General features: G+C 44.3%; 1 protein-coding gene across 2 annotated transcripts in view; it reads left to right on the top strand.

The window, feature by feature from the left end:
* Positions 1-313: 313 nt before the first annotated feature.
* The window catches only part of LOC126481139 (putative fatty acyl-CoA reductase CG5065), a 469,013-nt gene continuing 445,658 nt past the window's right edge, over positions 314-23,668 (top strand). For both annotated transcript variants that reach the window (XM_050104690.1, XM_050104691.1), the window contains exon 1: positions 314-451. The gene's annotated coding sequence lies outside the window, so the exon portion shown is untranslated. The remainder of the gene's footprint in view (positions 452-23,668) is intronic.

The following is a 23,668-nucleotide window of genomic DNA, read 5'->3' on the forward strand; positions in this document are numbered from 1 at the left end:
TCCCAGCAGAGGGGTCGAAACGTCGATTATTTTGGAGGGAAATATGACGCGGCCTAACAACCCAGGTGATTTTGACTTTTTAACAGCAACATTCTTTTCATCGTTTGTCTAGGTGGTGTGCTTGCTGCAGAGAGTGGTCACTGTTGTAAAGTTGTCATAATGCTGTTAGGTGGACAGTGTGTACTGTTGTTTCCAACTGCGACGCGTTAAACGCCGCGACTGCGGAGCTGTGTGTGTGTGTGGGAGGCGCTGCTGCTGTGGACACTGGCAGGTGGTGGAGGAGCGGGGTGCCTCTGTGCCGGGCCCTGGTGGTGGGAGCGCAGCGGCCGGCGCGCCTAGTGCGCGGCCGGCCCACAGTGCCTCTCCGGCCGTCCCCGCGACCACTCGTACGCAGCCGCTGCCCGCGCCGCCCACGCCGCCCACGCCCACGGTCCCGCAGCTCGACACGCAGGTGAGGCGGCAACTCGACGCGCGTGCGCGTTACCACCCACGCACCCACGCGTCTGCAGCTCTGCGGACGACTGACAGTTGACGGTGTGGGCTCGATGTAGTACTGTCCGCACTTCACTATCACTCCATTTCGCTCTACATGTTGTGTACGGGTGTTGTCGAAAGGTTCCGAGATGTTTACTGCAACCAGTCATTGTTCACGTGGACTCGTTTCGAGAACGTCGCTACCCGCTTTCACGTCGACGGCAATTTCTTTAACACCGGTTTATGATTACGTGAGCGGAATTTCTCGTCCTCGTCGTTTACACAAGTTTGAAATCGATAATTATGTAACTGATTATAATATTTAACCCTAGAACACTATAGGGGGAAAATCTTACATTGCTAATAAACCATCGTAAATTGAACACATGCGTGGAAAAGCGGGCTAACACTCAAATGTTAAAGCTTAGAGATGAGTGTCGCCATCTGCTGCTGGGTACGGGAACTATGAAAATTGACTTTGTTCCCACCCCTAAGTGATATTTAGGGGCGAGGACAGTGTCAGTTTTGATAGTTCCCGTGCCCAGCAACAGATGGCGACACTTATCTCTAAGCTTTAATATTTGAGGGTTATCCCGTTTTTCTGCGCATGACGTCAATTGTACTACTCCAAATTTATTCAAAGGAAGTCATAATTTATACGGAATGAAACACACACAACGTGGTCCAATGTCCTACAATATTTGTTATTTGTTTCACGAAGCGGTTTTCGGTTCTTACGCCATCATCGGCTACAAAGACAAGTGTGTGGTGCAGTGAAATTTTGTTGGATCAAACATTTGGAAACAAGTGTATCTACAGAGTATGTCCATTTCCAGAGACGAAAAATATTAATGTTAGAATCAAGAATAAAACAAGAGGGATTATTTCAGTGTAAATGCGATGTAAGATGTGTGTGTGTGTCAATTCGTAAGGGATCAAACTGCTGAGGTCGTCGGTCCCTACACTTACACGCTACTTATACTAACTTAGCCGGCCGAAGTGGCCGTGCGGTTAAAGGCGCTGCAGTCTGGAACCGCAAGACCGCTACGGTCGCAGGTTCGAATCCTGCCTCGGGCATGGATGTGTGTGATGTCCTTAGGTTAGTTAGGTTTAACTAGTTCTAGGGGACTAATGACCTCAGCAGTTGAGTCCCATAGTGCTCAGAGCCATTTTATACTAACTTATCCTCAGAACAACACACACGCTGGCCAGCGTCGCCGGGCGCTTCTAGGCGCTGCAGTCTGGCCCCACGCACGAACCATCACCTAAATATTCCGCGGAACATTCGGAAATAAAGATGCAAAACAGTTAATTGTAATCAGATAAGTAAAACGGAGAGATGTTATTTGTTTATTGCTCTTAATGACGCATTCGAAACGAGAATATAGCCAGGTACGTCCGATAAGCACAAATCAGGAATTACACGAAAGGTTCACAAGGCATTCTCGAAAGCTCAGTTTTGGTTAAGGTTTCGCGTAGCTCGCATTATCTCTTGAAGCCCGCCTTGAGGGCCTGCCGCGGTGGCCGAGCGGTTCTAGGCACTACATTTCGGAACAGCGCGACCGCTACGGTCGCAGGTTCGAATCCTGCCTCTGGCATGGATGCGTGTGATGTCCTTAGGTCAGTTAGGTTTCAGTAGTTCTACGTTCTAGGGGACTGATGACCTCAGAATTTAAGTCCATAGTGCTCAGAGCCATTTGAACCATTTATGAACAACACACACATCCGTGCCCGAGGGAGGACTCGAACCTCCGGCGGGAGCGGCCGCGCAATCCGTGATATGACGCCTCAAACCGCGCGGCCACTCCGCGAGGCTCCGATGTAAGACTATTTAACTAAGATGAAATAATTTGTAGGTTGTGCATTAGTTTATTACAGTTATTGTATCCCCATTGGTATCTTAAATACCAAATTAAGTGCTGTTTTATACCCTACTGCAATCGTAAACTTTATGAGGGTTTATTAGTCAACAATACTTCATAATTGTGTGAAATTTGCTAGAGGAGTTAGGTTCGAACCGGGAAAGACTCGTTCTGTTTTTAGCAGGTATGTTTCTAGTTATGCATTCATCGAGCATCATTGTGGCCGAGAAACTCAAAACAAATATCGTAAACCGAATGTTGACGAATTGTTATCCTCCTGAAAACAATACGAGATCTTCGCGGAAATCGTAGTGAATGAGTAACAAGACATTAACAAACTGACTATTTGAAGATAGTAGTCGTTCTAATTAAATTCTATGTTATCCAATTCTGCGATGTGTATTTTTAGTTCATGACATGTGGAGCATCTTTCTCACGGAGAAACTAGTATAGACTTCGTAAGCAGAATGTAAGGGAGCTCTTGTGCACCTGACGATAAGACGACTTCTTCATGAAAATCTTCCTGGACGAGTAACAAAAGTCGTAACCGTTTGAAGATCGTGATCATTGAACTAACTCTTGTCTGAGTAATGTCACTGTTTGTTAACTGGTCTCAGATGATTATCATGCCGGATAGAGGAAATGGATGGAGGACGTTTAGAGCGCAGATGAAGTAAGTGTGAGAGCGTGACAAAAATGCCCAGACTCCAGGGGAATGTGCTGGTGGCAAGACGTGTTTCTCGTAGTTTTAAATTCCAAGAACGTAAGAGACAATACAAGAAAACACGTTTCTCATTATGGGCATATGTGTGGAACGTTTTTTCTTGTCCTTCGCAGTAAAACTAGCAAAACCTGCTGTTTCACGAAGGCTTGTCGTTCTTCCCATCGCAAGCAAATAAAATACTAAGAGACAGAAATATTACTACTTCACTGTGTTGAGTTGACACTAAGTTGGGTATCGGAGCACAAATTTAGATGCAAATATATATTGTAAAAAAACCTAATGACTTCTAGCTTCTATTTATGTACTAGATGCATGATTCTCATATTCACCTGGGGAGCTAATTGTCTACACATAATTGGTGAGGTACATTCCAGCTATGGGCATCAAATATTAAGTTTCAGAAAGTCACTAGAAAGTAATTAGTATTTGCTATTACCTTACGTACTTAGACCGCTCTCTACTAGAGCTAAGACTGATGAAGAAGCCAGTATCTGTCTGTCAGGAATTTCAACAATTCCAATGATAAGCGTAATAACACCTATTAACAGTTTATACTGGGAGGATGATTACTGTTTAACGACCCGTCGACAACGAGGTCATTAGAAATGGAGTAGAAGCTCAGATTAGGGACCCACGGGGAAGGGAACCACCCCAGCATTTGCCATAAGCTGTTTAGGGAGATCACGGAAAACCTAAATCAGGATGGCCGGACGTGGGTTTGAACCGTCGGCCTCCTGAATGGCGAGTCCAGTGTGCTAACCACAGCGCTACCCCACTCGGTAACAGTTTAAACTGATTGTCAGAAATGTACACATTGTCAAATACTTTGATCCCTTTCTGTTAGGCACCCCAAACGGATTTCCCTACATAATTTTCCGCCTGAAAATAGTTCCTAAAACTTAGAACGGGGTACATCTAAGGTAAGTATAATTCCATGCCGAGTGACATGTTGGCATGATGACCAATGACTGTAAAACGGTGCAATAACACCACACGTGCTCAGTTCGATGTTATTACTCTCAGGAAGGTCATAATGACTTCCTCTGTGCTAACGTATATGGTAAAGAGTACATGGACAACTTCGAAACCGTGTTATTCAAACGCACGAAGCATTACCTAAGGATTCCGGGGAACATTCGGAAATAAAGATGGAAAACAATTAATTGCAATCAGATACGTAAAAGGAAGAGATGTTATTTGTTTACTGCTCCTAATGATGCATTCGAAACGAGAATATAGCCAGGTACGTCCGATAAGCACAAATCAGGAATTACGCGAAAGGTTCGCAAGGCATTCTCGAAAGCTCACTTTTGGTTAAGGTTTCGCGTAGCTCGCATTATGTCTTGAAGACCGCCTTGAGGAGGCGCTGGTGTCCACGGCTCGAACTAGTGCGCGTCTGTCAGTGTAGAAATGAACGGAAGTGAGACACTCGGTGAAAGTAGAGGTCGACACGTGGGCTGCTTCCCCGGAAGGCCGAAAATACCTTCTCGCTCTGAGGGTCCCGCAGTAATCGGAGACCTCACTCTTAACGGCGCTCCGACTGCATTCAGACACTGTGCAGCGTTCTTTCCGGACCCGGTTCCGGAGCTTCTCTGGCGTCACGACGGAGGAGATGGGCGCGGCGGACAGAATCCGCGCGGCCTTTCCGATGGGCGGCGTGCGAGTCGAATCACGCGGCGGATCGCTCCGATGACTAACTCGGGAAGGTTAACTGGCGGAGCCGGATCGATTCTGTGCGCCGCATCACGGTCACATCAGTCTAAGTAAGGGTAGTCAGCCGCGGGTTAACCTTCGAGATCAGGGCAGATGTAGGGCAAAATTGCGAAAACATTTGAATTTTTTTGTTGCCTATTTTATTAGATTAATTCTTTAAGAATAATATCGCAAAGTTTCATTACCGAATTCTGGATAGAAATATGTTTTAAAAAGGTTCGTTTGGACATCTGCGCCTGTCGCGCCCCCTCTTTTCATGCTATGATCCACCACTTCTCAACGCTAGAAATTTTTGAAGCGTCAATTTTTCGTTCACACAATCGAAACGAACTGCAGATGAGTCTGGAAGGCTGTGAGAAAGATTATCTTTGCTTATTCCTTAATTTTCAACGGTTTTTTTAATAGTACGTGCTACAAACTTATTTCAGTTTTTAATTTTGCATGTATCAACCTGTTTTGCTGGAAATGGGTCCTAACACTGGGCGCATATTCTAAAAAGAGAGGAAATGTCGAATTTCACGTGTGGTCAACATTCTTTCACAAACTTTCCACACATGATATTCGTCAACATTCCCTTTGAGACCTATCGTGGTGCAAATATCTTCAAGCAGGAATCAGTGGAAAGCCATACATCCACAAACATGGTTTCCCACTTGCTGTTTCAGACGTTATAAAACCAACTTTCAGGTACATAGCCATTCCCGAACTGGTGAAAAAATGTGTACATGGAAAAACACAGAATCCAAATGAGAGCTATAATCACCTCATACGGATGCGTTGTCCAAAAACAGTATTTGTGCCCTCAATTGTTACGAAGATAGCTGGATGTGAGGCCTGTCTGGTGTTCAGTAGTGGAAATGTGGGTAGGATTAAGTGCCTCCACATAGTAGCCTTCCATGCAGGTGCATTCATACTGAAGATACGCGGAAGCATCGATGAAGCGCGACTGGACAAAGCTCTGGCGGCGGAAGAAAACATGCAAAAATTGTCTGGGCAAAGGAGATAGGGGAAGAGATTAGTCCAGGAAGACGACGAAGAGAATAAAAATTATGATATGGACACCATTTGTCACTAGAAGTGTAGCAATACTGCCAAAAAAAACAAAAAAAAAAAGGTTCAAATGGCTCTGAGCACTATGAGACTTAAGTTCTAAGGTCATCAGTCCCCTAGAACTTAGAACTAATTAAACCTAACTAATGCCCGAGGAATATTGCCAAAAACTGAAATAAAAATTTTAGATGCGAATTGCCGTAAATTGACTATTTTGGGCTGTAAAGTACCTTTTCCCAGGAACCATAAAAGCTAGCATTCTGAAATTCGGCATAGTTCTTAAGAATTGATTACTGAATAATCCTTTGCACTTCTTTTCCGTTATCTTTCCTCTGAGAAAAGTTCTCCTTTAAAATTTGAGAAAAACAGAGCAGTCCTGCGTAAGAGAAAACTGAAAAGTTTAATTTCAAAGTAACTATGACCTTAAACAAAGATCTCTTCCACACGTTTTATTAGCCCCTTATGCACATGTAAACTGTGAAATTCCAGTTTTATTGCTTGCTTAATTTACAAGAAAAGGTACATTATAGAAAGAATGGTAATTAAAAATTCAAATCCTTATAAAATGTGTGTCGATGCGCATTTTCGAGCAAAAATTGCATAGAATATCAGGCATTATATTGTGCATAATAGTCTCACGTTCTACTGTTTTAGCTGTAATATTTTTTGGATCTATATGTAAGTACAAGAATGCATTTTTCCCTACGTCTGTCCTTGAAATTGTCATTGCTAGTATACCATTAATCAGTGTCCTTTAGCAATCCAAGTACTTTGAAAAAATTGTCAGATCCGACAAGCAGACTAGAAAAATAGGCGCCGCAAACAGTCGGTAGACAGTCTGTCACTAGTTTCTGGCAACTCTCGCCCATAGTCTCTTTCATAACCAAAACATGAATAACACTCGACAGTCAAACAGGATTAGCACACATGCACAAACACACCACACTTCAAGATTCCTCTCGAACAAGCAGTCTTGTATTAGACCTCGTCAATGCCTCTTCGTTCGTTAAACAACACCTCCCGCTAGCTAAAGGCCCCAAGCTCAGTTAACCTTCTTCCAAACGGGTACGTGCACGCTATCTGATGGAAACTATCCCGACGCTTATTATTGGACGTTAGTATGGAATGTATCCAACTTTCACCTATATAACAGGTTGAACTCTGCTGGAGAAACTTTCTGTGAGGTGTCTGTGTGTCAGTGGAGAGATGGCAGTCCATCGTTGCTCAAGAACCGAAACACGACAAGGTTGTGAAGTTGGACGCTGGAGTCTGGAAACGAAGTCAGCACTCTGACTTGTCGCGAACGTGTTCCGTTCGGCTCACGTAGGGACTCTGTACAGGCCTGTCCCTTTTAGGAATGTTATTGTCTACAAACCAATGGCTCACAGACGCTGCTTTACAGCAGGCAGCATGCCGCTAAGTCACCGTCTCCGAAATGTCCTCATACTGCAGGCAGCACAGAATTCTGTTAAGCCTATTCACGTCCTTATTCAATTAGTCTTTTCTTAAGCGCAATTAGGGACCACACTGTTATCACGTAAAACATCGGCGTAATATAACATCAGCTGCTCTGCACTTCATTGTTATCAATACACATGACCGCACATAACATTCGGGAAGGACGGTGATTATGTGACCTTGAGTAGCATGGAAAGCTTAGGTGTTGCAGTTTGTGTAAAACATAAAAACTCTATTAAATAAAAACAAAAAACAAAAATCGCTGCAGGCCGAATAGTCTACGCGAGCGAAGCAGCGGGCTCTAAGCTAGTACATGTTATAAAAATGGATGTACAGCTATGTGATCAAAAGTATCCGGCCACCTGGCTGAAAATGACTTGCAAGTTCGTGGAGTCCTCCATCGGTAATGCTGGAATTCAGTATGGTGTGGGCCCACCCTTAGCCTTGATGACAGCTTCCACTCTCTCAGGCACACGTTCAATCAGGTGTTGGAAGGTTTCCTGGGGAAAGGCAGCCCATTCATCACAGAGTGCTGCAGTGAGGAGAGGTATCGATGTTGGTCAGTGAGGCCTGGCACGAAGTCGGCGTTGCAAAGCATCCCAAAGGTGTTATGTAGGATTCAGATCAGGACTCTGTGGAGACCAGTCCATTACAGGGAAGTTATTGTCGTGTAGCCACTACGCCACAGGCCTGCATTATGAACAGGTGCTCGATCGTGTTGAAACATGCAGTCACTATCCCCGAACTGCTCTTCAACAGTGGGAAGCAAGAAGGTGCTTAAAACATTAATGCAGGCCTGTGCTGTGATAGTGTCACGCAAAACAACAAGGGAGCAAGTCGCCTCCACGAAAAACACGACCACACCATAACACCATCATCTCCGAATTTTACTGTTGGCACTACACACGCTGGCAGATGACGTTCACCGGGCATTCGCCATACCCACACCCTGCCATCGGATCGCCACATTGTGTACCGTGATTCGCCACTCCACACAACGTTTTCCACTGTTCAGTCGTTCAATGTTTACGCTCCTTACACCAAGCGAGGCGTCGTTTGGCATTTACCGGCGTGATGTGTAGCTATGAGTTGCCGCTTGACCATGTAATCAAAGTTTTCTCACCTCCCGGCTAACTGCGATAGTGGATCCTGATACAGTTTGGAATTCCTATGTGATGGTCTGGATACATGTCTGCCTATTACACATTACGACCCTGTACGCTTTTGCGCCGCACGTGTCCCTAGGGATGTTTAGGAGTGTGGAAATCTCGCGTACAGACGTATGACACAAGTGACACCCAATCACCTGACCACGTTCGAAGTCCGTGAGTTCCGCGGAGCGCCCAATTCTGCTCTCTCACAATGTCTAATGACCACTGAGGTCGCTGATATGGAGTACCTGGCACTAGGTGGCAGCACAATGCACCTAATATGAAAAACGTATATTTTTGGGGGCTGTCCGGAAACTTTTGATCACATAGTGTATATTTGTGTATGTATGTGTGTACGTTCCACATCTCCTCCTAAACCACTGGGACGATTGCTACCACACTTGGTACACGTCTCCCTTACTATCAGACAACGACCTCTGGGAGTGAGAACCACCTACCTATCATATTTCAGGACATATGACTTCATAAACAAAGAGATGCTTGAAAAACTGCCGCATCATGCATGACGATTAAATTTACTACTTATTTGCTGCTAACTCTACTCGCAACATATTTCGCCGAGAGTATCCATATATGCCGCTGAATGTAGCTACACAAATATATGATTGTACGGCACAATAGTGCAAGGGATAAGACGTCATAAACACGGAGATTAGTGAAGAAATGCCGCGTCATGGATGAAGTTTTATTTTTTACTCATAAGACACTGCTACAATGGAGCCTACTCAAAGAAATCCCTGACACCTGGCGGCCCCTTTGACAGCTTTTAACTGTGAACCGCAAACGGTCGTAGGCGAAGACAATAGCCGTCTACAGAGCCATGAACGGGTGTTGCACGTACCATTGCCCTAGACTGCGGATGGAAAAACTTTTATTACGACCATTAAGCAGTATTTACATTGCAGAAGTAACAGCTATTACAGGAGCAATTAAGTTGAAACGAAAAAAGGGAAAGAAACACTAGTTCTGCAAGTGCGTCGGGGCAATGAGACCATCGAAAAACGAAACCTGATAACAGTTGTATTTATATTGCGTTGGAATTAATAGCCCGCATCTCGTGGTCGTGCGGTAGCGTTCTCGCTTCCCACGCCCGGGTTCCCGGGTTCGATTCCCGGCGGGGTCAGGGATTTTCTCTACCTCGTGATGGCTGGGTGTTGTGTGCTGTCCTTAGGTTAGTTAGGTTTAAGTAGTTCTAAGTTCTAGGGGACTTATGACAACAGCAGTTGAGTCCCATAGTGCTCAGAGCCATTTGAACCATTTTTGGAATTAATACTGAAGTCCAACAAAAGAAGTAAATCTGTTCACCTGCTGTGGGTAAAGGGGCACTCAAATACTCGCCATAACGAAGTAGCAGATGGTCTTGCAAAGGGAAGCATCAAAGAAGGGGGACCCGCAGTTTACACAGCTTTCGCACTCCGAATTGCTTCCCGTTTCAAAAAAGAAGAAAAGAGGCATATGGTCAGTGGGAACAGCAACGGCAAAAATCGCTGCAGAAAAAAGGGCTTTTCGTTCGCTTCAGTCCAGCGTACTATACCAGCAAAACCGTGGTACAGCTAGAAAAATTTCCCAAGGAGATATGTGATAGCAATTATTACAATAAGGTTGGGACGTGCGTGTTTCCCTGAACACCTCTAGAGGATTTGAGTGAGAGACACTCCAAATGCAGCGAAAATCCAAAAGACGGTGGAGATCTTCATCATCTTTAGATGTTCCAAATACGCTCCACAACAAAATAAACTGTGGCAAAATCTCGCGAAAATGAACTTTCCCTTTGCCAACAAATGTTGAAACATTAATGAGTGAGAACAACCTCAAAATTACCAGTTTAATTGTACGTTGTCTACAAGAAGCAGATTAAAACTCTGACGTATCAAATAAAGAGTCTGGCAAAAATCGGACAGTCGAAAATCCAGGATGGAATGTAACAATAGTATGAAAAGGAAAGTTGGTATTCACCATATGGCGGGGATGCTGAGCCGCAGATTAACACAACAAAAAGACTGTCACAAATAAGCTTTCAATCTGGCAACTGAATCCACACTGTGGCTTCAGTTGCCAGAGCCTGCAGTCACGAGTGAGTTGATTTTGCGTGCGTGCGTGTGTGTGTGTATGTGTGTGTGTGCGTGTGTGTGTAACGTTTATTCTGAAGAAGGCCTTGCTGGCCAAAAGCTTATTTGAGACAGTCTTTTTGTTGTGCCTGTCTGCGTCTCAGCATCCCCGCTATATGGTTTAAATGGCTCTGAGCACTATGGGACTTAACTTCTGAGGTCATCAGTCCCCTAGAACTTAGAACTGCTGAAACCTAACTAACCTAAGGACATGACACACATGCAAGCCCGAGGCAGGATTCGAACCTGCGACCGTAGCGGTCGCGCGGTTCCAGACTGTAGCGCCTAGAACCGCTCGGCCACTCCGGCCGGCCTCTATACGGTGAATAGCAACTTTCCTTTCCATAATATTGTTAAATAATGAGCTTGTAATTTTATATCTATGTAAAATAAATGTATGCATAAAATTTAATTGTAGTCACCAACCTAAACAATTGCAAGAGTTGAATTGTTTGCTACGTAAAGCCAGTAAAGTTAATTAAACGAGAAAAATGATATGGAAATACGAACTACAATTAAGGCCGGTGTGAGATGAGCTTTAGAATTTACTAAAGTTTTGCTAGAACCATCTCCTGTTGCTATTATCTCCCATTCAGTATTGAAACCGCCTTTCAGCTGTTCATTTCCATGCGGTCTATTTGTAGTGTAGACTCCTGTCAACGATTTTTTTCTTTCTTAGACGGACCACGCATTTCTTCAAGAACGGGAATTTCATTCGGCAAGTGGAAAAATAAAAACTTAAGTGCCCCTTTGGATACTTTCGTAGTAATAATACATGAACAACTTTCGGTGAGATTTTTGGTGCTGTTTGTTTTACAGGCTCTAGGCAGTGGCCCAAGGCATATTTCTCTGTGTAACGTATCGTCTTCCAATGCTGGGAACATCATCGGAGGCGGTAACGACACAGAAAGCAGTTAAAGTCTCAAACATGTTCAGCAACGGTCAGTTCGGGACGTCATCACGCAGACTGACTAAAATCCCGCAGTTGCGCCAACCTGTGTTATGGAGCTTGTAACGAGGAAGATTTGGCGCTGTTCGTTTACTTAGCACTAAGTTCCGTAACCAGTCTACTTTCAGTCCTTCTTTTCCGTTAAAACTGTTTTCCTGATTTTTAATGTCTATGGCCTAACGTAGTAACGATTAGATGTCGATAAAGTCATAGTACAGGAGAAACAAATTTGGTTTATCCCTAGTGCCCGTGCATGATTTGCGACTGCCGATTTATCCGCGTTGCCCGCACGATAGTTGTTCTCGTATTCCTTAAGACGGGTGTTAATGCTTCTTTTTGTATTTCCTGTGTGCACTAGACGGTACGTGCAATGGATTTTATATACTCCTGCTTTTGCAAGTTGTGGACATAATCCTTTGCAGTATTAATATATCAGCACACCCTTTCTTGTTGGTTTAAACCTGCGTCAACCCTGTGTCTTCTGATTACTCCGCTGACGCTATCTGTGAGGGGCAAACTTTGCCCTTAGTTGGTTTGTTTTCATTAGAACCTTTCTTGAGCTGAACAGCTTACCGAGTCGTTATAGATTGAAGCAGGGGCGGATATAGAAAAACCTCGAAGAGGGGGCGCTAAAGATATCGTGAGCTACCTTTACTTTTACCGTAATAAAAAATAATCACGTCACATGCAAAATTTAAGAAAGTTTTGTGTAGTTACAATTGTGGTTCTCTTTCGTAAATGATGAATTGTACGCACCTATTCTTCCTGGCAAATTGATTAATTACATCGTCAATAGGACAATATTGTTACGAGTCTCGTAATAATATTTTTTCTGAGAAATTACTATGAATCACTATTATTAATACTTCATAATCAACTGATCACTCTCACTCTTGACTAACCTTCACACTTGCACTTGCTGCAACTAGGACTTTCTACTTATTCATTCTTCTGTCTTAATATTTCTGCTTCTGAATGTAAACTAGCTTCCTATTCGACGAATAGTCCGTATTTATAACGCTACGTATCGAAGGATCTCTGTACAAGAAAACAGCAGAATATTCGCGACTTGTCTCGAACAAATGCCAGACACAATAACGTATCGAGATCACTAGAATGGCCGCCACTTTTCTCGTAGGTATGTGTTAATCATCTATGTGTCACACAGAAACGTGTAAAATGTGATGATGCGGACGCGCATGCTGTATAGGAAAGTGCAGTTACTCGATAACTCGATTCATTCGAGTCGAGTGACGAAAGAAACGAACGAATTAAGGTACATTACGGCTGTCAATGCGTGCTTTGTTCTCTGAGATGTCTGTGTATAAATAATTTGCCTAGAGCAAGTGTTGTGTAAAAAACTGTAGAGGAAGACAGAGATTGGAATACATCTGGCAAATAAATGAGGACGTAGGTTGCAGGTGTTACTCTGAGATGAAAAGGTTGGCACAGAAGAGGAATTCTTGGTGGGATATCGGAAGACGATTAAAAGAAAAAAAAAAGGTCGTGTTTATGCGAGCCTGTCTGAAAACACGCGTATATTTGTTAAGAGGTTCTAGTTGCTCTGTGTGAGTCGTATCACTTTTGCTGCAAACTCCAATTTCATTATGACCTAATCACTTCATCTACGTCGACAGTGTCTAGCAGGTGGCAAATAACGAACACGAAGACAACAATGTATTGATCTCTACAACATACACGCAAGAGGCAACACAGGTGTGATCACACGACGTTACGAAAATAGGATGTCAAGTATTAGTCTCAGGAGCATACGATGTAACAAAAAATAATGATCTGCACCAATTATTTGCTACAGTGAATTTCAGGGTTTTGGCTTCTGCCGAATACACTTATCACTGGAACAGTAATGTACGTTTCTTTGACAGAAAATTTTGTGGAAGATCGCTGGTTAACGAGCTGTTCATGCACAACCGACGACACCGCATGACGAAAAAGAAAAGCAGCGTCCGTTTCAGAGGAATGAAAATGTGCTCGTAGGAGTCACTGTTCAGAATTTTCGTAAATCGATACACAAACGCTGTCATTCGGTCGATACTTACCTCCGAACGGGATGCTTACGTTGTCTCTTAATGTTCGGTTCTTCATGAAACAGTCCTTCTGCTTCATTACGGCACTGCTACTAAAAAAATGGCTCTGAGCACTATGGGACTCAACTGCTGAGGTCATTAGTCCCCTAGAACTTAGAACTAGTTAAACCTAACTAACCTAAGGACATGACAAACATCCATGCCCGAGGCAGGATTCGAACGTGCGACCGTAGCGGTCTTGCGGTTCCAGACTGCAGCGCCTTTAACCGCACGGCCACTTCGGCCGGCGGCACTGCTACTGTTTTGTTTTGTATCAGAAATACGCATATTTCTCGTTCACCACATCTTAACTACATCATCATCATCATCATCAGTGTTGTGCCCTGGGGCAGTCTTCACATGTAGCTCTCCACGCAGTCCTGTCATTTGCTTCTTCCTTTTCTCATAAATCTTCCCTTCCTTATACTACCCACCACAGGTATCTTATGCGTCCTCCGTTTTCCATTCACCGTTTCTTCGCGAGCACCCATCAGTAAACAATCTCTTCTTATCCAGTGTCCAAACCAACCCCATTTCCTTTTCCTGACTACTTTTAAAATTTCTCTCACTTCCCCCACTCTTCTCAAAACCTAACTATTCCTCTTAACTATAGTACGCAAATTGTCGAATACACAACGCCGGATGTTTGTAGAACATTCATCCGATTGCACAAGGCTAAAGCTTTTACATGAATGAAGATGGAACGGCACGGTGAACTTTAATTTACGCATAGAACTACAAAGCGGTTATCAAAAGTATCATCCTATTTCAGGACATGAATGGATACAGCATGCAGGTGATCAGACAGGATGCTCACGTACATGTCACCTGACAGAGTCGTATATATAGACGTATCAGGGGTCCCATATCACTCCAACGGCACACGCCCCACACCACTAGAGAGCCTCCACCAGCTTGGCCAGTCCCCTGCTCACATGAAGGATCCATGGATTGATGAGGTTTCCTCCATACCCGTTCAAGTCCATCCGTCCGATACAATCTGAAACGATACTCGTCCGAACAGGCAACATGTTTCCAGTCATCAACAGTCTAATGTCAGTGTTGACAGCCCCTGGCGAGGCGTAAAGCTTTGTATCGCGCGGTCATCAAGGGTACAAGGGTGGGCCTTCGACTCCGAAAGCCCATGTCGATGATGTTTCGTTGAATGGTTCGCACGCAGACAGTTGTTGATGGCCCAGCATTGAAATCTGCAGCAATTTGCGGAAGGGTTGCACTTCTGTCACGTTGAACGATTCTCTTCAGTTGTCGTTGGTCCCGCTCTTGTAGAGTCTTTTTCCGGCCGCAGCGATGTCGAAGATTTGATGTTGTACCGGATTGCTGATGTTCACGGAACACTCGTGAAATGATCGTACGGGAAAATCCTCACTTCATCGCTACCTCGGAGATGCTGTGTCGCATCGCTCGTGCGCCGACTATAACACCACGTTGAAACTCGGTTAAATCTTGATAACCTGCCGTTGTAGGAGCAGTCACCGATCTAAGAACTGCGCCAGAGACCTGTCGTCTTACGTAGGCATTGCTGACCCCAGCACTGTATTCTGCCTGTTTTCATATCTCTGTATTTGAATACGCAAGCCTTTATCATTTTCTTTGGCGCTTCAGTGTATGTGACTGATTTTCACCCTGGATGCGTAACAGTAGCGGCAAAGCGATTTCAAAAAGCAGCTGCGTGTCCCCACAGTGACGCTACCCTGCGTTACATCATGTAACATAGATGTTACATCAAAAACCAGCATTTTCGAAGGTTATCGTCATATTGCCCAACATTAGTGGAAGAGGATACAGTACGACATGGATTAAGAGGTGGGCTGGAACGAAATACTGAGAGAAATCGGTTCTTGGGCAACAAGTAATTCGTGTTATCTGTTAGTAAGATTTATTGAGCTGTATGAACCACGTGGAATACTGAAAAAGTCTTGTTTTATAACATATCTTAAAGGTATCCCGCCAGCAATAGCGTCGATAGATAATAGAATTTTCTCGGTAGGACGTAGGAGCACGAAGGCAAGAAATTCGGCAAAATATTGTAGAGTCCGCAATGGCATTGATTTAGGAAAACTACGAAAAGGTTAGTGTGACCGGGACGAATTTTGAACCTGGCTCTTCCGAATCTGGAGCCATGGCTCTCCCTGCGTCAGTCCACTTTGGTCTTACACATTGTCACATTTGTCCTACAAATATATAAATATAATGCTCTACTACGCAACTCTGCAATCGCGTAAATTTTGTGGATGCAGACCCCCTCGCACATTCCGACTTCTCTGCAGCTATTCTGAAGAAATAGGCGGAAGTGAGAAAGTGCCGTCGCCGGCCTGGCCGTTGACCTACTCAATAGAAGGGTCCGGCTCGTTGACGGCCCTCGTCGTGTTCTTAACCCGGCCCACTGGGCAGTTGGCAAACAGCGCCGGAGAAAGCTTGCGTGACTAACGAGAACTGACATTCCTCTACATACGGCAACGGTAAAGCGTCTTCCAGGTTCCGCTTTCCGTAGAAGCTGACGTACATGGTAGGCGAATCAACCAATTGAGTAGCAAGTATGTTAATCACCACTTTCCCCCGTCACCAAACAATGTGGAGCACAACAATATACGCGAGTGTTTCGTATGCTACTACTACACACCGGACTTCACAGAGAAATTTTTTTTTTTTATTAGAATGCTATCTGGTTCAACTAACATCAAAAGCGTCAATCTGGAACGATGTCGCAGTTGACTGGACATTTCACCCAGCGGAAAGGACAAATAAATAAATTCTCTTTTGCGTGCCAGTAAACGCAGGTGTCTGGTATATTACATTGCAAGTATATGCTTGTACTGAACAGTAGTTTCGGTTCAACTACATACACTACTGGCCATTAAAATTGATACACCGCGAAGATGACGTGCTACAGACGCGAAATTTAACCGACAGGAAGAAGATGCTGTGACATGCAAATGATTAGCTTTTCAGAGCATTCACACAAGGTTGGCGCCGGTGGCGACACCTACAACGTGCTGACATGAGGAAAGTTCCCAACCGATTTCTCATACACAAACAGCAGTTGACCGGCGTTGCCTGGTGAAACGCTGTTGTGATGCCTCGTGTAAGGAGGAGAAATGCCTACCACCACATTTCCGACTTTGATAACGGTCGGATTGTAGCCTTTCGCGATTGCGGTTTATCGTATCGCGACATTGCTGCTTGCGGTGGTCGAGATCCAATGACTGTTAGCAGAATATGGAATCGGTGGGTTCAGGAGGGTAATACGGAACGCCGTGCTGGATTCCAACGGCCTCGTATCACTAACAGTCGATATGGCAGGCATCTTATCCGCATGGCTGTAACGGATCGTGCAGCCACGTCTCGATCCCTGAGTCAACAGATGGGGACGTTTGCAAGACAACAACCATCTGCACGAACAGTTCGACGACGTTTGCAGCAGTATGGACTATCAGTTCGGAGACAACGGCTGCGGTTACCCATGACGCTGCATCACAGTCAGGAGCGCCTGCGATAGTGTACTCAACGACGAACCTGGGTGCAAGAATGGTAAAACGTCATTTCTTCAGATGAATCTACGTTCTGTTTAGAGCATCATGATGGTCGCATCCGTGTTTGGCGACATAGCGGTGAACGCACATTGGAAGCGTGTATTCATAATCGCCATACTGGCGTATCACCCGGCTTGATTGTATGGGGTGCCATTGGTTACACGTTTCCGTCACCTCTTGTTAGCACTTACGGCACTTTGAACAGTGGACGTTACATTTCAGATGTGTTACGACCCGTGGCTCTACCCTTCATTCGATCCCTGCGAAACCCTAGATTTCAGCAGGATAATGCACGACCGCATGTTGCAGGTCCTGTACGGGCCTTTCTCGATACAGAAAATGTTCGACTGCTGCCCTGGCCAGCACATTCTCCAGCTCTCTCACCAATTGAAAACGTCTGGTCAATGGTGGCCGAGCAACTGGCTCTTCACAATACGCCAGTCACTACTCTTGATGACCTGTGGTATCCTGTTGAAGCTGCATGGCCGGTCCGTGTGGCCGAGCGGTTCTAGGCGCGTCAGTCTGGTACCGCGCGACCGCTACGGTCGCAGGTTCGACTCCTGCCCCGGGCATGGATGTGTGTGATGTCCTTAGGTTAGTTAGGTTTAAGTAGTTCTAAGTTCTAGGGGACTGATGACCACAGCAGTTGAGTCCCATAGTGCTCAGAGCCATTTGAACCATTTGAAGCTGTACCTGTACACGCCGTTCAAGCTCTGTTTGACTCAATGCCCAGGTGTATCAAGGCCGTTATTACGGCCAGAGGTGGTTGTTCTGGGTACTGATTTCTCAGGATCTATGCACCCAAATCGCGTAAAAATGTAATCACATGTCAGTTCTAGTATAATATATTTGTCCAATGAATACCCGTTTATCATCTGCACTTCTACTTGGTGCAGCAGTTTTAATGAACAGCAGTGTATAAATGAAACAAGCACGCTGTCTTGCCGTGTTTGTTTCTCGCGTTCCCCTGCACTGGGTAAGTCGGACCAGCACCGCTCTGCACTGTGACGATACGCCGACTCAGCCTTGAATGTCGTCTCACTGACACCAGCAGTGAGTACTTTGCAGACTCAGATGACGCTGTCTCCAGGGCGGGCAGTCAACCAGTTTGTTCCATGGTGTCTTTGTAAGTCTTCCCTGATTACAGGGTATTTCACGTTGGTTTCTGTGTCTGCCTCTGAGGATTCTCGAAAAGAAAAAGGCAAGGGTTCTAAAGAATTCAAGTTCTTTTTATCTTTCGTTGTTACGAGAAAAGCACATATTCGAAAGTTTTTGAGACAGTTAATTCCAGACTGAAGGCGAAGTGGAATAATCGACACTGTAGAACCCCTTGCTCACCAATCTTGAGCGAAGCATTTGAAGTACAAAAGAAAAGAAACCACTTTAAAAGTATATGTAAATGATATCCAGTTGAGCTGAACTGACTGCCTGTGCGAACTGTGATGATAAACAAGCTCACTTACCGACTCAGAAACTCTGATATACGAGGTGCATTCAAGTTCTAAGGCCTCCGATTTTTTTTTCTAATTAACTACTCACCCGAAATCGATGAAACTGGCGTTACTTCTCGACGTAATCGCCCTGCAGACGTACACATTTTTCACAACGCTGACGCCATGATTCCATGGCAGCGGCGAAGGCTTCTTTAGGAGTCTGTTTTGACCACTGGAAAATCGCTTAGGCAATAGCAGCACGGCTGGTGAATGTGCGGCCACGGAGAGTGTCTTCCATTGTTGGAAAAAGCCAAAAGTCACTAGGAGCCAGGTCAGGTGAGTAGGGAGCATGAGGAATCACTTCAAATTTGTTATCACGAAGAAACTGTTGCATAACGTTAGCTCGATGTGCGTGGGCGTTGTCTTGGTGAAACAGCACGCGCGCAGCCCTTCCCAGACGTTTTTGTTGCAGTGCAGGAAGGAATTTGTTCTTCAAAACATTTTCGTAGGATGCACCTGTTACCGTAGTGCCCTTTGGAACGCAATGGGTAAGGACACCATCATTTTTTCAGCGCTGGCGGTTACCTGAAATTTTTTTGGTGGCGGTGAATCTGTGTGCTTCCATTGAGCTGACTGGCGCTTTGTTTCTGGATTGAAAAATGGCATCCACGTCTCATCCATTGTCACAACCGACGATTCATGCTGTCGTTGCGCGTCAACATTGCTTGGCAACATGCCACACGGGCAGCCATGTGGTCGTCCGTCAGCATTCGTGGCACCCACCTGGATGACACTTTTCGCATTTTCAGGTCGTCATGCAGGATTGTGTGCACAGAACCCACAGAAATGCCAACTCTGGAGGCGATCTGTTCAACAGTCATTCGGCGATCCCCCAAAATAATTCTCTCCACTTTCTCGATCATGTCGTCAGACCGGCTTGTGTGAGCCCGAGGTTGTTTCGTTTTGTTGTCACACGATGTTCTGCCTTCATTAAACTGTCACACCCACGAACGCACTTTCGACACATCCATAAATCCATCACCACATATCTCCTTCAACTGTCGATGAATTTCAATTGGTTTCACACCACGCAAATTCAGAAAACGAATGATTGCACGCTGTTCAAGTAAGGAAAACGTCGCCATTTTAAGTATTTAAAACAGTTCTCATTCTCGCCGCTGGCGGTAAAATTCCATCTGCCGTACGGTGCTGCCATCTCTGGGACGTATTGACAATGAACGCGGCCTCATTTTAAAACAATGCGCATGTTTCTATCTCTTTCCAGTCCGGAGAAAAGAAATCGGAGGCCTTAGAACTTGAATGCATCTTGTATGACAGGTACCGAAGTCTACCAAAACCCTGCTGCCACAGAGAAGCTTTGAAATGGAAATTCATCCAGCGAGTGCCGAATAAGAGGCACTGTCTCTGTCCGTGCCACAAGCATTTTAATTTCACTTTGTCATTTATTGATTTACACAACATTTATAGTTTCTACTCTCCCTCGGAAAGTAATTACATGTTTGTACACTGTTTTAATCACAGGGAAAATTTAAATAAAATGATACGTTTCCTACTGTGGCATAAGCGTACTGAGAAGATAAAAAAACAACCAAAAATTATTACTGTCTACTGAAGATTTCCTCACTCTTGAACTTAGAAGTCCTTAGCGACGGAGCAATATCTGTATTAACAGAAGGAATTCAGGAATGGGATGCGAATGTGCGAACCAATCATTTCGGCGGTTACCAGAAGTTACATTTCATTAGTCAGATTCCATCGATTCCACGCAGAGGGGTCTCTGGGAAGTAGAGACTAGTCAAAATATGCAGTGCAATATGACGAAATGACTTAAAATTACGAAACATTATCGTATTGTGATGATAATGTTGATTGTAAATTAATCTGAAGTTAATTTTAAGGATTTTCGTAATGGTACTCCTCAAGCATGTGCATTGGGGAATCTGTGAAAAACCGAAGACAGGATAACCCAACAGGAATCTGAAATCTTCTCCTCTCGGGTACTAGTCCAGGGTCCGAACGACTCCTTATCGCGCTTTCTCTACAACTGCAGGCGTTTCATATCGGCTGCTTCTCCCTGCTTTGTTACTTCCACAAGGGGCACCACTATCAAGACACAAAGCTCCGTGTGAGCAGAAACGTCGGGTACAAAATTCCTGCATCAAACATGCTAACCATTGGTTTTTGACACCGTAAAGAATGTTTCAATACAGACTTTCAATCGACAAACTTCTTGTCAGCTAACTTAAAACACGGGAATTAGACGAGATGCCTCTTCATTTATTGTCTATCTGTTTAGATGTGTTACCATACTTCGTTTTCCTGTATTTTATATTCTGTTTTCATGCTTGCTCCATGATGCACTAGATTTTTACAGAGAGTAGTATGTTTATTAATTTGCCATTTATCACTTGGGCGTGAAATGTGATCTCGCTATGCCGTTGGTGAAACTGAGCATTCTTCTCAGTGAACGAGAATGCACCTCGTTTAGACAGGCACAGTTTCATCGTCGCCAGTCATAAAGAATTATGTCACGAAAAAAATCGGGGTCGATGATTCGTGGAATAACGAGGCTGTAAACACGATACGAGAAAGTGAATCGCGACATAAATTTGGTATCCAGAATTTCTCAAATATTATTCACCAAGTACATCCATAAAGCGAACGATCGTAATACACGACCGTCACTTTGTTCTTAGAGTATCTTATTTTAAGAAAAGGGGACAACTCACCGAACAGTGGAAGCGTTGAGTCGTTAACAATCACACACACACACACACACACACACACAAAAATGAAAACTTTGCTAGCTTTGGGAAGAATGTTTTAGTAACGTAGAGCACACCACCCAGCCAGTCAGCCAGCCACCCACACAACCACCCACCCACAGCCACACCCACCCATCCACACACCCTCCCCCCCCCCCCCCCCCCCACACACACACCTGAAGCAGTGGTCATAATTCCCAGGCTGCAAGATCATGTGACTCTTTGTGCTTACTGAAAGAAAATGCTCCTACTTGCTATTCACTCAGCGGGATCAGGAACTACGACTATAAATAAAAGTTTTGAGTTTTAACTGATGTATATAGTCTGTAAAAGTTCACAAGCACAAAATACACTGAAGCGAGAAGGAAACTGGTATAGGTATGCGTAATCAAATACAGAGATATCAAAACAGGCAGAATACGGTGCTGGGGTCGGCAACGCCTATATAAGACAACAAGTGTCTGGCGCAGTTGTTAGATCGATTACTGCTGCTACAGTGGGAGGTTATCAAGATTAAAGAGAGTTGACAGGTTGACAGCCGAAGGACCACTCGTGTACCCCTGATGACTGCACGTCACAAAGCTTTGCGCCTCGCCTGGACGTGTCAACATCGACATTGGGCTGTTGATGACTGGAAACGTGTTGCCTGGTCGGACGAGTCTCGTTTCAAATTGTACGGAGCGGATGGACGTGTACGGGTATGGAGGCAGCCTCATGAATCCATGAACCCTGCATGTCAGCAGGGGACTGTTCAAACTGGTGGAGGCTCTGTAATGGTGCGGGGCGTGTGAGGTTGGAGTGATATCGGACACCCGATACGCCCAGACACTATTCTGATATGTGGCATGTACTTGAGCATCCTGTCTGATCACCTGCATCCATTCGGGTCCATTGTGCATTTCGACGGACTTGGGCAATTCCAGCAGGACAATGCGACACCCCACACGCCCAGAATGGCTACAGAGTGTCTCCAGTAACACTCTTCTGGGTTTAAACACTTCCTCTGGCCAGCAAACTCCCCAGACATGGACATTACTGCCTTGTAAGGTGCTGTCCGGAAGAAATCTCCACCCCGTCGCCCTCTTACTGTTTTATGGACAGCCCTGCAGGGTTCTGGTGTCAGTTCCCTCCGGCACTACTTCAGTGTCTGGTCGCGTTGCGGCTCTTCTGCCTGCTCGCGGCGGCCCTACACGATATTAGGCATGCGTGCCAGTTTCTTTGGCTCTTCAGTGTCGTTTAACAATTTACAATCTTCTTAATTTTTATATAAATAAAGTTAAGTTTACTTTAGTTACTGAAACGGTCTTAGCTCGACTGCATTTAAACTTTGTCGGCTAGAATTTTTAGAATGGAAACGACAGTCGAACATGACCTCGGAACTGCCTCTTTAAGACTCCTTGTATTCATAGTTATTTACAATTCAATCTTGAAACTTCGTACAGCTGTATTATTGCGTTATTCTAATTGAGTGCTGTAATTAGAATTTTCTATTACAAATACAAATGATACTTAATCTATCATGGATGAGGATGTTTTCGTTCCAAATTTGGTTTCTAGTAAATAACATGAAAACAAATAGAGGTAGCTTACTTGTCTCACATATGTAAAATTTTTTTTCTGAAACTGAAGTGACACACCTGAGTGTAATATTTAGCGCTTTCAATTTTTCGAAAAAACACTGGTTTTGACCAAAATATTGCTCTGATCAAGTTGAGACCTGTAACTTTTAATTCTAACATATTTTTACACATTCTTGCTGATTTTTAGCTTTCTAGTTTCATTATTTAGCGCCACTTACTTTTTCTTACGTTCGTATATTTTGCATAACTTAGTGAAAGCAAAGCAAAATCGATCTCCGTGAGAAGGATGCATTTGAACTCTTTCGAAAACAGAAGGATGAGACAGACGTTGTCCACCGATGTTATTAAGTTGTATCGCTACTGTAAAAATAAGAACGACACTTGTTGGTATTCGTAAACAGTGAGCAAAAGAAATTGAATGGTTAGATAAGGTTTATGCTCACTGAAAATTATGAAAAAAAGTGAAGCAACTATTCAAGATCGAATGACGGTGTAGTGTACGAGAAGGTGTAGCTGTTGAGTGACTGAAGGAGGATACAGCATGACTTAGAAATATTTTCTATTTGATGTGATGAATGGCAGCTCGCTCTAGATGTAAAAAAAAAAAAAAAAAAAAAAAAGTAAGATGAAACCGGTGAGTAGGAGAAGGAATGACGTAATGTGTTAGAGTACAGCATTAGTAGTGTATCCTATAATGTTTGAGTAAAACATTAATAAAGTA

This window comes from Schistocerca serialis, chromosome 5 (genome assembly GCF_023864345.2).
Source record: "Schistocerca serialis cubense isolate TAMUIC-IGC-003099 chromosome 5, iqSchSeri2.2, whole genome shotgun sequence".
Lineage (NCBI taxonomy): Eukaryota > Metazoa > Arthropoda > Insecta > Orthoptera > Acrididae > Schistocerca > Schistocerca serialis.